Below are 13,127 nucleotides of genomic sequence, written 5' to 3'. Positions count from 1 at the left end.
CTTTTAGAGTTCAGAGATGAGGAAACGGTGGGTTTTAAGTGTGATGGTTTAAGTTCAGACCCAAAGAAGATAAGTAGTGATGGAAACGTGTGGCTACCTCACAGAATCAAGCAGACTGTGACACAGCCGTCGGTACCAAAGATACTTCAAGCCTGCTGTGTTCACGCTGGACCTGGGACATGCACACACATACACACAACCATACCACTCATTCAGAGTGACAGACATGCAGAAGTGTATGTTTCACAGAGCAGTCATGCTACATGGCAAACACAAAGAGGTATTTGTCATGTAGGAAGAGTTGAGTGCCTTTTTCCTTCAACCAGGAGTTGGACTGCTCTGATCTCTCCCTCTCTCTCTCTCTCTCTCTCTCTCACACACACACACACACACACTTCAAAGATACATATAGTTAAACTTAAGGGGGTGTACACTGGTGGGTTCCTTATGATATTTTAAAGCCCCTTTTATTCTGTTTCAAAAAGCACTTCTTCAAACTGAAGGCAAAACATTGTTTACTTCCACATTTCTTTCTTATGTGACTGGTGAGATAATCCCATCTCACCAAGCCCCATCCATGTACGCACGTGCGCACACACACTCCAACAAGAGATATTTTTGTGTAATTTATAGTCTGAGTGTAGGTATGTGTGTGTCTGACTGTTTACAAGCCCCCAACCTTTGCTCCATCTCATCCACTAATTAATTCAGCAGGTGAAACCAAAGAGAAAAGTCTGTGGAAAAGTTATAATCTTCACATGATCCCCGCTGGCGAGCCCCCGCCCATCCAAACCCTCTTTTGCTGGTCCCTCTGTCCAGGTTTGCATTACAGCAAGGCATTTAGACAATTCATCTTGATATACCTCAAATCTTTAATGTAAAGGTTCATGTAGTGAAAACAATAACGTTTAGCAATGAGAGCGACAAAAAAAAAAAAAAAAAAAGATCACAGCAAAATGATTGTTCTGGTTTTTTAAAGAATTCCCCTGAAAGGAGTGCGTGAAATGCGAGCAGTTGTCTGGTTTGACATGTTTTGAGTTTTCTTTATTGTTTATAGACTTGCACTGTGTCCTTGCTGGAGTTCAGAGAATACAATAAGAAAGAAAAAGACATGGAGAAAAATAAAGAAAAACTAGAGGATGGAAATAAAAGCTGTAATAAAGCTGAGGAAGAAATCAAAATTTAGATGGATGATCATGAAAACAAAGCAGGAAAATTGAAGATCAATGTACAAACAACACATCAAGGACACAATCATTTCTGTTTTGCATCAAGTTTTTGGCTTTTGTGTTTGAAGATTGTCTCCTATGTGAGTTAAAGTGATTCCCATATTAAAAAAAGAGAACCAACCAGAGTACCTCTGTCATTAGAGGTGGGATGAGCGATTCTTTTGTGCATGGGTTCTATGTAAGTGTATATAAACAGCAGGATGAACTGTACCTCTGGTGGAGGAGAGGGGGAGAAACTGGGGAAAAAACACCACAAATGCATTTGGTAATCTTTGCATTCTTTGTTAGCGCTACGTCTTTTATGTGCTGTTTGTGTATTTGTATAAAATATGTGTATTTATGTGTGCGTTTCAGATTCATAACTGTGTCCTTTCTTCTCTTTGTGTGCAATTGTCGGCACATTGTCGTCTCTGTATTTGTTTCATCGCTCAGGTGTGAGTATGAGTTTTACATGTGTGTCTCATTTCATTGAAATCTGATCAGCCAGGGCGTTTTTCTGCTTTAGAAGCTTAAACAAATGGACAGCCAAGCAGCTGAAACTCCTGCCAGCAAAATGCATCATTTGCTTTTTCCTTCAGAACTCTGGAAGCCCCCCAGTGTTGATGTTTTCTCCTCTTCCCTTATCAATCAATCAATCAGAACCAAGTGTCTTTGTGATGGTAGAGACAATCACTTTTAAATAAAGCAGACTAAAAAAGAAGGAAGGAGAGAGAAAGAGTGGTGGAGGATGGTGGAGAAACTAAACAGAAGAGATGCCAGGAAAGAGGTTTAGAATGACTCTTAGTGTGTGGGTGTGTGTGTGTATTTTTAGTCAGTGTGCGCGTGTGTGATCACCTTTAACCTCTGTAGAGTGACCTTTACAGTGGGGGCCGAGGCATTCAGGACCTTCCCCCAGCTCCAAAACGGGCGGTGGTGGGGATCTGACTTGTTAAGAGGACAGCTAATCGAAGATTTTGATCAAATACCTGCACACACACACTTAAACACTCACTCACACACACACACACACACACACACACATTTGGCCAAAATGCAGAGACCCCTGAGCTTCTTCTGAGTCTGTTGGTCATGTTTCTCTGCCTTCAGGCTGTCCAGGAAGAAACAAATATGAAACTGGGACAAATAAAACACGAAGTGAAAACCAGTGTGAGCGAATTGTGTGTGTTTTTACCAAAACTAATATTGAAACAAGCAACTCGGTAAAAGGCTTTTCTTTTTTCTTGTAGTGTTTTGCTGCCATCTAGTGGAAAAAAGAGAAATCAAACAAAGTACATGGGAACCTTCTCCCTTCAGATGATCTTTCAGATAAAACATGATTTATATACCTGTTGACTTCTTAAGATAACTTTTATAAATTCCTTGGTGAAGTGCATCTGGGTTAACACAGTAAGTCTAAAATTAATCCTGCAACCTACAATCAGAATTAATTAAAATCCCCAAATGAAAGATTAAATGAAAAACTATCCCATCAGAATTGATTATCTTGAGTCTTCACTGGCTATCTTAAAAGTTCTAAAAAAATTTATAATTTGTACATTTTACACCATAAACTATCCAGTAGCTTCTTCAATTAAGTTATCCTCTGGTGACCGCGGACGCTATAGAATGTGCTCCAAATAATGTTATACTGGTTAAAATGGTTTGTGTGCCCCAATACCCCATGAATAAGAACATTGTCGTCATTCATCAAGAGTGAATCAATTAAAAAATGCTTGCAACACATCTCCACATCTTCACTGTGTCAGCAGATGATTTCTAGCACATCCAATCCCAAACCAAAACCTCACTGTGTGTCATATAATTCCTGTTATATAACTGTAAACATCCTTTTTTTAAGAACATTGCTAATGGCTTTATTGCTCATAAGACCAGTCAAGTCACATTATTATTTATAACCACGTTTAAAACAACAGACGTCGACCAATGTGCTGTACAAGAAAAAAAAAAAAACCCCACACAAACAAACAGATAAAGACAAATAGCAGAAAAAAACCCCCACAAAGGCAAAAATGTCAAAAACTTAATACAAGTTGTACGCCATGGAATAAAAATGAGGTTTTAGATGGGTTTTTAAAAACGTCCACTGTTGGTGATAAGATAAATATTTGAATGGGATTGGAAAAAAAAGTCCCTTAATCTCCATCTGCATAACACTTTCAGCCCCGTTTATGTCAGTGGGTCTATTTGTAAAAAAAACCCCTCAAAAAACTGCACAGCTAACCTGAAGCTTCTTTGTTTAATTTAATATAAAGTTCTTTTGTAACATGGTAATTTGTATTCGTTTTATTTATTCTTTTAATTTTGATCAACTTTGAAGTCAGCTGGCCAGGATATAGCATGTTTAAGCTCTCTTTCTCAGTGTGGAGATGTTTGGTCACCAAATGTTTTCTTGGCAGTGTGTTGGTTACAAATGGGCATAATTAACTGACAATCGATTAATTGTTAGTCAAGAAGTTCATCCATGATATTTTTTAATCAATTAAACTAATGCATCTGTGGCATATGGTGTTGAAGTTGAAGATGCGAGTGCATATTTTCCAGTGCAACCACTAAATGAATCTCATTTAACTGTCACAACAGAGATTGCAATAAAGATCTAAGGGTTCACTGCATTTTAATATAGACTATAAATATTTAGAATTTTCTATAAATACAAATTTTTCATATAAGAATATTGATGAGCCATTAAAAATCAATCAGTAATTCTCCAGAAGATCAATTAAACGCCCATCCCTGTTGGGATTAGTCAAGAGTTGACTTGAACAGAGAAATGAAGAGTGAAAGAAGGTCTAGCTAAAGCCAGGAATGCTTTGCGTTTTCTTCTTTTCTTTAGGTATCGGATCATCTGACCAATGTTTGGATTTATTGCTGGGAAAATAATCCCTTTTCTCTCTCCCCCCTCATGGATTTTGTGTTTTCCTCAGCTTGCCAGTTTGGGCCTTTTATGTCTTACTGTCATTCAGCCTGTGTTTCTCTCAGCGGGGTCAAGTCAGATGAATCAGACATGTCAAATGCTTCCATGTTAAACCTTTATCTACATAGAAATTACAAATATTTTCAGATAGTTATATGTCAATTATCATTCAGAGTATTCATTTAGAGAAAAGAATGATATTTTAATTACCAACACATTTAAGAATTATCTGATTTGGTGATTAATCTGACATTAAAGTGACATGTTATTTATCTTGGGAAAAGAGTGTGTGTGCAGATGTTTGCAACAAACACAACTTTAGGTGTCTTAAAGCCATTTTTATTGTCACATTTTAGTAATTGTAAATGTCAGCATTGAACTTAACTTTGCTCAGTAGCTGCTTTTGGTCTTGCAACGCATAAACAAAGCATAAACAAAGCATAAACATTGCTCTTTTTTTTATTTTTTTTTACACAAAGTCTTGATATTAATAAGTTGAAACTTTAGTTGAAATATAAAACATGGTGTTCAGAAGGTCAAAATGGGTCTTTTCAAGGCTTTCAGTACTGATACTGCACTCTCGTGGATTAACTTAAAATAGGCCAGAATCTGCAAACTTCAGGTTGCATAGAATGATTATGTGCAGTTTTCTTGAGAAATCTAGACAGTACAGTGCAGCCACATAAACCTATTGTAAAGTGCAACTTATCATTTCTGATGCTTTTTTCATGCTCCGCTTTTTATAAATTTTAAAATTTATATATTAGCTCAAATGTTCTTGCAAAGCGATTGTAATTATGTTGACTAAGCATGCAGTAATGTAAGATATCAGTCTGCCATGTGGAAACACTAGTATGACTGTCTTTTTTAAATATAATTGTATGTTTGAATTTTTTAATGGACCTGAAGTCTAACTAAATTAAAGAAATGAAAACGACTGCTGGGCTTCATTTTCTATAGTTAAACGCACTTACCTTTACACACGCAATGCATGCCATTTAGAAGCCTAGCTAAACTCTCACAGTTAAAGATATACCAAGCTTATTTCAATAAAGCGGCTATTACATCTAATCTGTTTTTGTGTTAAATAGTTCAATATGGTATACTTTGTTGATGATCTGAAGATTTATTTAGCTGATCTAGTAGCTGATAAGGATCAGATGACTGCTCATTAGGCCCGAGCACCTTGGCGGTGCGAAGGCCTATTGTATTTGCAGTGTTTATTATTTTTATTCGGACACTTCGCGTGCTTTTTTGGAGGCCTGAACGTGCTCGAAAACTCACATAATTTTGCGTACCCCCCCCAAGGGAATACGAAAAATTTGATATTTTGAGGTGCTCCAGAATGTTTGGGCGAAACTGAACGAGAGCGCCACCTATTTTAGGTGCCCCGCCACTGCATGTCGTTAATCTTTATGAAAATTCATACACATGATCTACATGCTAGGGCGAAGAAAAAATCCTCTTAATGTCATGGTGAAATGTCGACAGGAAGGCGGCCATTTTAGGTCAAAGTCAATATTTTGGCGTTTTAGCACCTCGCATTTTAACGAACTCGTCCTAGAGCTTTTATCCCACTGAGCCACAAATTGCTCAGGATGTTCAGGAGGCATGTGTGATTAAATGTTGTGTTATTTCTTCTAATAGGAGACTTAGTTTACGAGGGGCGGGGCCTCAAAGTTTGATGTCTCGCCATGAAAAATTAAACGGATATAACTCCCACATAAAGCAACATTTCTGCACCACATTTGCTAGATATGATGGCAGTCCCCTCCTACAGAGTTCTATATGTCAATATTTTGATTGTGAAATAGCCACGCCCCCTGGAGGTCAAAAGTGTTGTTTTTTGCTCACACACCCATAACTCTGGCTTGGAGGACACCACATGGCCCAAATTCACTCAGGCATCACAAAACATGTTGGTGAAGAGATCTGGTAAAGGACGTTGCTCTACGCTGCACGGCGTGCCCGTGACGCCATGGCGAAGTTCCATGCGGCGGCGTGACATCATAAATCACTATAAAATTGTCAATTTTGATCTGATCACCCTAAAACGTATAGGCATTAATAAGGGATCAGTCCTGAACAGATTAATGTGACCATTGCTGGTCTAGACCTAAGCCCCGCCCACTTACAACAGGAAGTGGTTTTTTCCACATTTGAGGGTCATGCTTCTAAGCAAATGGTCCCAAACACTTGAGACTCCTCCAAAACATGTCAAACCCTTTCATGATGCCACAATAAAAACCTCAAGTCGCTACGCTAAACGGGACATGGCGAATGGCGGTCCAACGCCATGAAACAGGAAGTACCTGTGACCAAGCCATGGAACCTTGGACCGCCACCAAACTTGCCATGACTGATGACAGTAAGGCTCTGAACTAAGCCCCATTGAAACATTATGGAATAAATGGAGCATGTCTCCATAGCGCCCCCTACAAAATTTCAATCAATCAGCCCCGCCCACTACATGGACCGACATGGATAAAATTCAGCACAGTTGGAGAACCTTCCACTACCTTCAAAAAAGTCTCTTGGACATATGGGCCAAAACCAACAGGAAGTCGGCCATTTTGAAAAAGGTGCCATTTTTGGGGTCATTTCTTTGCCATGCATTTTAAACAACTCCTCCTAGGGATATTGTCCAACTGACACCCAACTTGCACAGGATGCTCAGGAGGCATGTGTGATTTAAAGTTGTGTTATTTCTTCTAATAGAAGATTTAGTTTAGGAGGGGCGGGCCCTCAAAGTTTTATGTCTTATTAACAAAGACTTATTGCTAAAACTCCCACATAAAACAACATATCAGCACAGGAATCACCACATTTGATGCCAATCCCATGATGAACAAAATCTACGATGCAATAATATGACCATGAATTAGCCCCACCCCTTGGCAACAACAAGTGTCTGATATCATGAACCAGGAAGTACCTGTAACAAAGCCATGAAATTGTTGATCTTCACCATACTTGCCATGAGTCATGACAGTTATGTCCTTAATAGAGTAAAATGAAAATATAGTGGAAAAGATAGTAAATGGATCCATAGCGCCCCCTACAATATTTTAATCATTTAGCCCCTCCCACTACATTGACTGACATGGATAAAATTCAGCACACTTGTAGATGCTTCCAGTACCTTCAAAAAAGTGTCTTGGACATATGGGCTAAATCAAACAGGAAGTCAGCCATTTTGAAAAAGGTGCCATTTTTGGGGTCATTTCTGTCATTTTCTTTGCCATGCATTTTGAGGAAGTCCTGCTAAGAATTTTATCTAACTTTAACCCAAATGAGTCAGGATACTCAAGAGGCATGTGTTATTAAAAGTTGTGCTATTTCTTTTAATAGGAGATATCGTTTAGGAGAGGTGGGGCAGCAAAGCAGATGTGATGCAATGAAAAGGAAAACTGACATAACTCCCACAAAAAACAACCAACCTGCACCAAATTTGCTACAGATGATGCCAGTCATATCCTTTACATTTCTGCATGTCAATAATTAGATGATAAGTTAGCCCCGCCCCTTGGTGACAGGAAGTGACCCTTCATAAGGCCTAAATGGCCTGAAGTGCAGTCTGGCTGCACTTTAGAGAGAGAGGCATGGGAAGGATGTTGCCAGGGGAGGCGGTGGCATTATGCCAAGCGGCGCCATGGTGCAAGGGCCTATATCACCGCTTGCGGTTTTAATTATTTATTGAGATGTAAAAGTTTGGGAACAGGAAGTAGTATGTGTTTATATATTTATTGTTGTCTAAACCAATATGTGATTGTCTAACATAAGGAAAAGAGACACAAGACTCAGTCAACAGAGTCACATCATGCTTTTATGACAGAAGAGGAGTTATTTATAAGACACAAAGCATATAAAACAGACAGTGAAATTAAAAAAGAACTTGTGTTTTATAGACAAGTACATTACTATTATCCTTTCTTTTGAGACCAAGCAGCCATGGGACTGAACAAAACGGGGGTGATCCCTGGAGAAAAGAAGCAGCAGTTAAATCCTTTGTTACTATACATACAGTATTTACAGTTAAACAGTCATTTTCCTCTGTCAGACATGGCAAAGAGGTCTCCAGATTTGATGACATGATATGGCTAATATATCTAATATGTACATTTCTGTTCTTCACATCCAAGGATCAACACAATACATGACAAAATACATGTGAAAAACTCTGGTGCCATTAGATGGTGATGCAACCAGAAAAGTCCAAATTTGATAACAGTCTTTATGATGTGCCTTTCACATCTGTTAATTGACCATTTGACACCACTCAGTCTCACAAGCTGAACTACAAGTCTATACATAACCTCTGTATTTAGTGTTAGCACTCAGCACTCATTCCTAGGTTTCACAAGTCAGTAAGAACCATGTCAGAGAAAAGTGTTTATGCATCAATACACAAATCTAAAATCGGGAAATTGGTACAATCTCTATAAATGAGGTTGGTGCCAGATACAGGGAAATTGACAGAAAGAAGAAAGACTAGAGCAGGGGTGTCAGAATCCAGTCCTCGAGGGCCGGAATCCGGCAGGTTTTTGTTGTTGACCCTCCACCAACACAGCTGATTCAAATCAATGGATCCAGCAGCTTCTTGTCAACCTGTTTGAGTGTTGGTCAGGTGTGTGTTGGAGCACAGAGACAACAAAAACCTGCAGGATACCGGCCCTCCAGGACTGCAGTTTGAAACCCCTGGACTAGAGAGATACAGAGAAAATGTTGACTGAACTTGAGTCAATTTTGAGAAATTCAACTCATGTCTTTGAAAGATTTTTATCTACCTATCGGAGTACCTCAATAAATACAGAGTTTCCTCTGAAGCGTGGAAGTGGTGACAGAGCATAAGGGTAGCTCAAATCTGGAGAACTCAAATACAAATATGGCATCTTCTTGTTCTGAAAAACATAAAATCTTCATTAAAGGTAAGTGGAAACCTAGGAATGAGTGCCAGTCATGTCTCCAGGAGCTCTGTATGCTCTTCCAACACCAGAGGGATTCTGAGATACAGACAATATCCAAGTGAACTTAATGAAAGTATTTCATTAATAATCCCCATACTGCATTGGTCAGTCCCACCATTCTGCTTGTAATATAAATCCTGATATCTACAGCTTATACATCAGAGCAACTGTTTATGGACATATATGTGTAAAAGTACAATCATCCCAAGTAAATAGATTTCGTTTGTTCGACGCAAACTCCTTTGTTGTTTTGGGAATTTGAGTGATTCATTGGGTCTGGCTTTGATTGGACTGAACACACTTTAAGTATCTAACTTGCTCTGTTTTGACCAGTCCCATGGCCAGCAGCTATGGCACCCTTGGCTCTCCATACAAGTGCAGGTGAGAGTTTGGCAATACCAATCACTGTTTTAAAAAAAGGCATGCATAGTTTCAACCTGCTAAGACCAAAATAAATAAATAAATAAATAAACTTATCTTTTTTTTCTAGAGTTGCTAATCATTGGCTGATCAGTACTCAGGCAAAGACAGAGACAGTGTGGTGCTGTGATGATTTGTGGTTTATGTTATTTAATCTAACTTGCTCACCGATTCTCATCCTATCAGGATCAGAACTTTTGCTTTCGATCAGACTGAGACCGAAAGGAGATCATTTTATGATTATATAAAAATCAGACTTGAAGTTCAGTCTCATGAGTGTTTCTACTGAACTGCAGTTTAATTCACCTCCACAAACCAATACTTGTGCACGAGTAGTGTGGTATGTGCTGCTGTTGCACGCAATGGCCATGAGGTGGGAGTATTGTTATATAAAACTGGGGTTACTGGCAGGCATTTGCTCAAGGTTAGATGAAGCAATGATTTTGTCCAAGGTGCTTCAAACAATTTTTCAGTAAAGCTCTGTGACGTGCCCAATTATACCTGAATTTCAGCTTGTGGTGACAGTTTCGATTATCATATTTTTGTCTGGCTGGGGGAAATCTTGAGTATAAATAATATTTTTGTCTGACAGATACTATAAAAGGTTATTTGTATGTTTTAAAAAAAAGCAGTCCCAGACTTGTGTTTCTGTGACAGTCTGTTCTTAGAGGTTTGTTATGGAAATGGAACTAATAAGCTAAGTAATCACCCAATCAGCCAAGCTCACTTCTCCATCATCCCATTATTACTCGTCTCAGCTCTGATAATTCAGCTCAAGTCTAATCCAATCAAAACAGGAACTGTAGGATGTGAAGTGAGAGATGGATTTATTTAGAGCTAATGCAGAATAAAAAATGACAAGAGACAAAGGCTGCAGAAATACAGTTTCAAGGTGAGATTAAAATAGTCTTTTTAGCCAAAATAATGAGTGATTGGCTTAGTTCAATGAAAGCAAAGTCGTCTTTAATTTAGAGCTGGAAAAGAAACAATTTCATAAACCAAAATAAAAAAAAAAATATATAAAAAAACATGAATAATTCAGGCTTGGCTGGTTATGATGGCATGATTATGGTGTCTGAGGATTTTCTTATTTGGGTCTGCAGCTTTGAAGATTCCCCTACATGTCTTTGCAGTGAAGTTTCTGCTGATTTAAACAGAGCATCTAGACAATGGCAATACCAACTTCAAGCAAGGACAAACTTGAGAGTAGAGCAAGCCTACTTGCTCAGCTCAGATGAGATGAATTAACATGTCGTCCAACAGAAACTACAATCATAAGAAAGTGTTTCAACCTAAGTGATGCAATAACTTGGCTGCGAAGCCGTGAGCACAGTTTTTCCAAGGAAAACTGTTGAAAGAATTGTTTGAACAAAAGTCAGTACCAGTTAAAACTTTTACGGGTCCACTGAAACCTTTCAAAACTGCAAGAAATTTAAGGTAATAAGTCCTTCTTAGATTTTTCTTTTCAAACAAGTTTTAGCTTGAGATTCTTCAGCTTTGAAGGACTTCTGCAGTCTGATTAAAAACAATCACCTCCTTCCAACTCTCATGACCTTTGTCACTTTCAGCGAATGTACAGCCTTAACTCAGTAGGCAGGCTTTGACAACAACCCACCCGTTTCTACATTTGTAAATGTATCAATGTAGCATCAAGAGAGCATACAGCATAGGTGTTCATATCCAGAAGAAGATCCTAGAGCAGAGCTGAGCAGAGTGGCAAAGCTCAGGACATGGTTTTTGAGGAAAAAGTGAGTTGTGAAATGGGAACTAGTGTTTTATTTTTTTTTTTTCTATTTTATTTTACTTTTTTCAGGGAACCTGGGTCACCCCTTTCATCTTTAAACTCCAATGATCCAGTCACTTCTCCATGTTTGGTGGCATCACGAAGAGCGACGAATCATAATACTACAACACCAACTCACCAACCACACACAACACGTGTCTACTACCACACGACCATACTCCAGCCTAATACTGTGAACAAGGACAACAAGGGTAGGAAATGTTAAAAAAGACAGGGTACAGAAAGTGGGAAAAAGTACAAGGAAAAAGGGAAAAAGGAGAAGAAGGAAATAAAATTAAACACACCCTCGACTACGCTTAGGTTTGTGAATGATGTTTACACAATAACACCATCAACAATCACTACAGACATTCTCACTGTCTTCTAAACCTAATTTACACTGAGAAATACCTGGGAATGGAAATACAGAAGGGTTGGTTTGGGGTAGAGGAGACATTCATGAAGGCAACATCCTGTTCTCAACACTGCAAGAGTCAAAATGGCAGCGGACACTGTTTTAAAATCAGTCCAATTTCTTCATCTAGTCTCATTTTGTCTTATGAATCTTTAACAGCTGTTCAGTTATTCACCCTGACACAGAAACTGTTGTTTCATCATCTCTGACAAGGGACAAAAATGGAGTTTTGCATGATTCATTTAGGTAGAATCTGATTTTTCTCTCACTTATTAAAAATTAATTTCAAAACCCTGAATTTGTATTAAAAAAATAGATTGGCTTTAGATCAGAGGTATAGAACTTTAATCCCACCTTCATCAAGTTACATTTTTACTGTTCAATCTGCAGCGGAGAATACAAACTGGGGGCTGCACAGTGACAGTGGTTGGCACAGTAGCCTCACAGCAGCCGTTGGTTTGAGCCTCGGCTGGGGGGAGGTTTGCATGTTCTCCCAGTGTATACGCAGGTTCTCTCTGGGTGCTCCTACTGACCAAAGACATGCATGTTAGGCTGATTGGATACTCTAAATTTTCCCACTGTGAATGGTTGTTTGGACTGGTGACCTGTTCAGGGTGTATCCTACCTCTTTCCCAATGATTGCTGGGACATACTCCAGTTCCCCTGCCATGCTTCAATGGACTAAGGGGTTAAGAAAATGGATGGAATACAAACTGGATTATACATGTAAATGGTCAATGTAAAAATGTGAAGTCCCTTTTGCAGGATTCCTTACAGCATTTTAAAACCAGTAAGTATGATGCAGTATTTCCTTTCAATGCTGGTAAACCAACTTAAAAAAAAGTGACATGTTTTTTTTTGTTACATTGCCAATGAATGAGCTTTTCTTCCAGTGTTTTACTTTTTCTCTACCACATTCAACATCAAAACATGCAAGAAAATGGGGCTAATAAAAAGGGTTAGTAATCAGTATCACTACAAAGTGTAGAGGAGTTATGCAGTAATTTCTATTTTAGATCTTTATCTTTAGTCACTTTAACACTACTCAGCCTAAATAATGAGCTAATAAGAACTCTTTTTAAGATAGATGGAAAATAGATGGAATCCGTGACAAAAAGTCACAGAAGTTGCCTACAGAGATGACACGCTGTTATTGCCTCAATGACAAATTTTGTTGAAAGAAGCACTGCACCAGAAAAGAGACAAAATATGAGTGTGCTGGGAATAAATACCCATAACGACATCAGTCACTTTAATTGGAGGATGAGGAGATGCCCAGTAGTCTGCTTTCCAAGTGAAGGCAAGCACTATGATGTTAATGAGTTTCTTTTGTCCACTGTCAGAGTGGCTTAAGTAGCTACCAGCTAAAGATTTACATATGCCCTTGTACTGGCTTTTG

The sequence above is a fragment of the Telmatherina bonti genome (assembly GCF_933228915.1).
Source record: "Telmatherina bonti genome assembly, chromosome: 7".
Taxonomy (NCBI): Eukaryota; Metazoa; Chordata; class Actinopteri; order Atheriniformes; family Telmatherinidae; genus Telmatherina; species Telmatherina bonti.
This window is presented reverse-complemented; position numbering follows the sequence as displayed.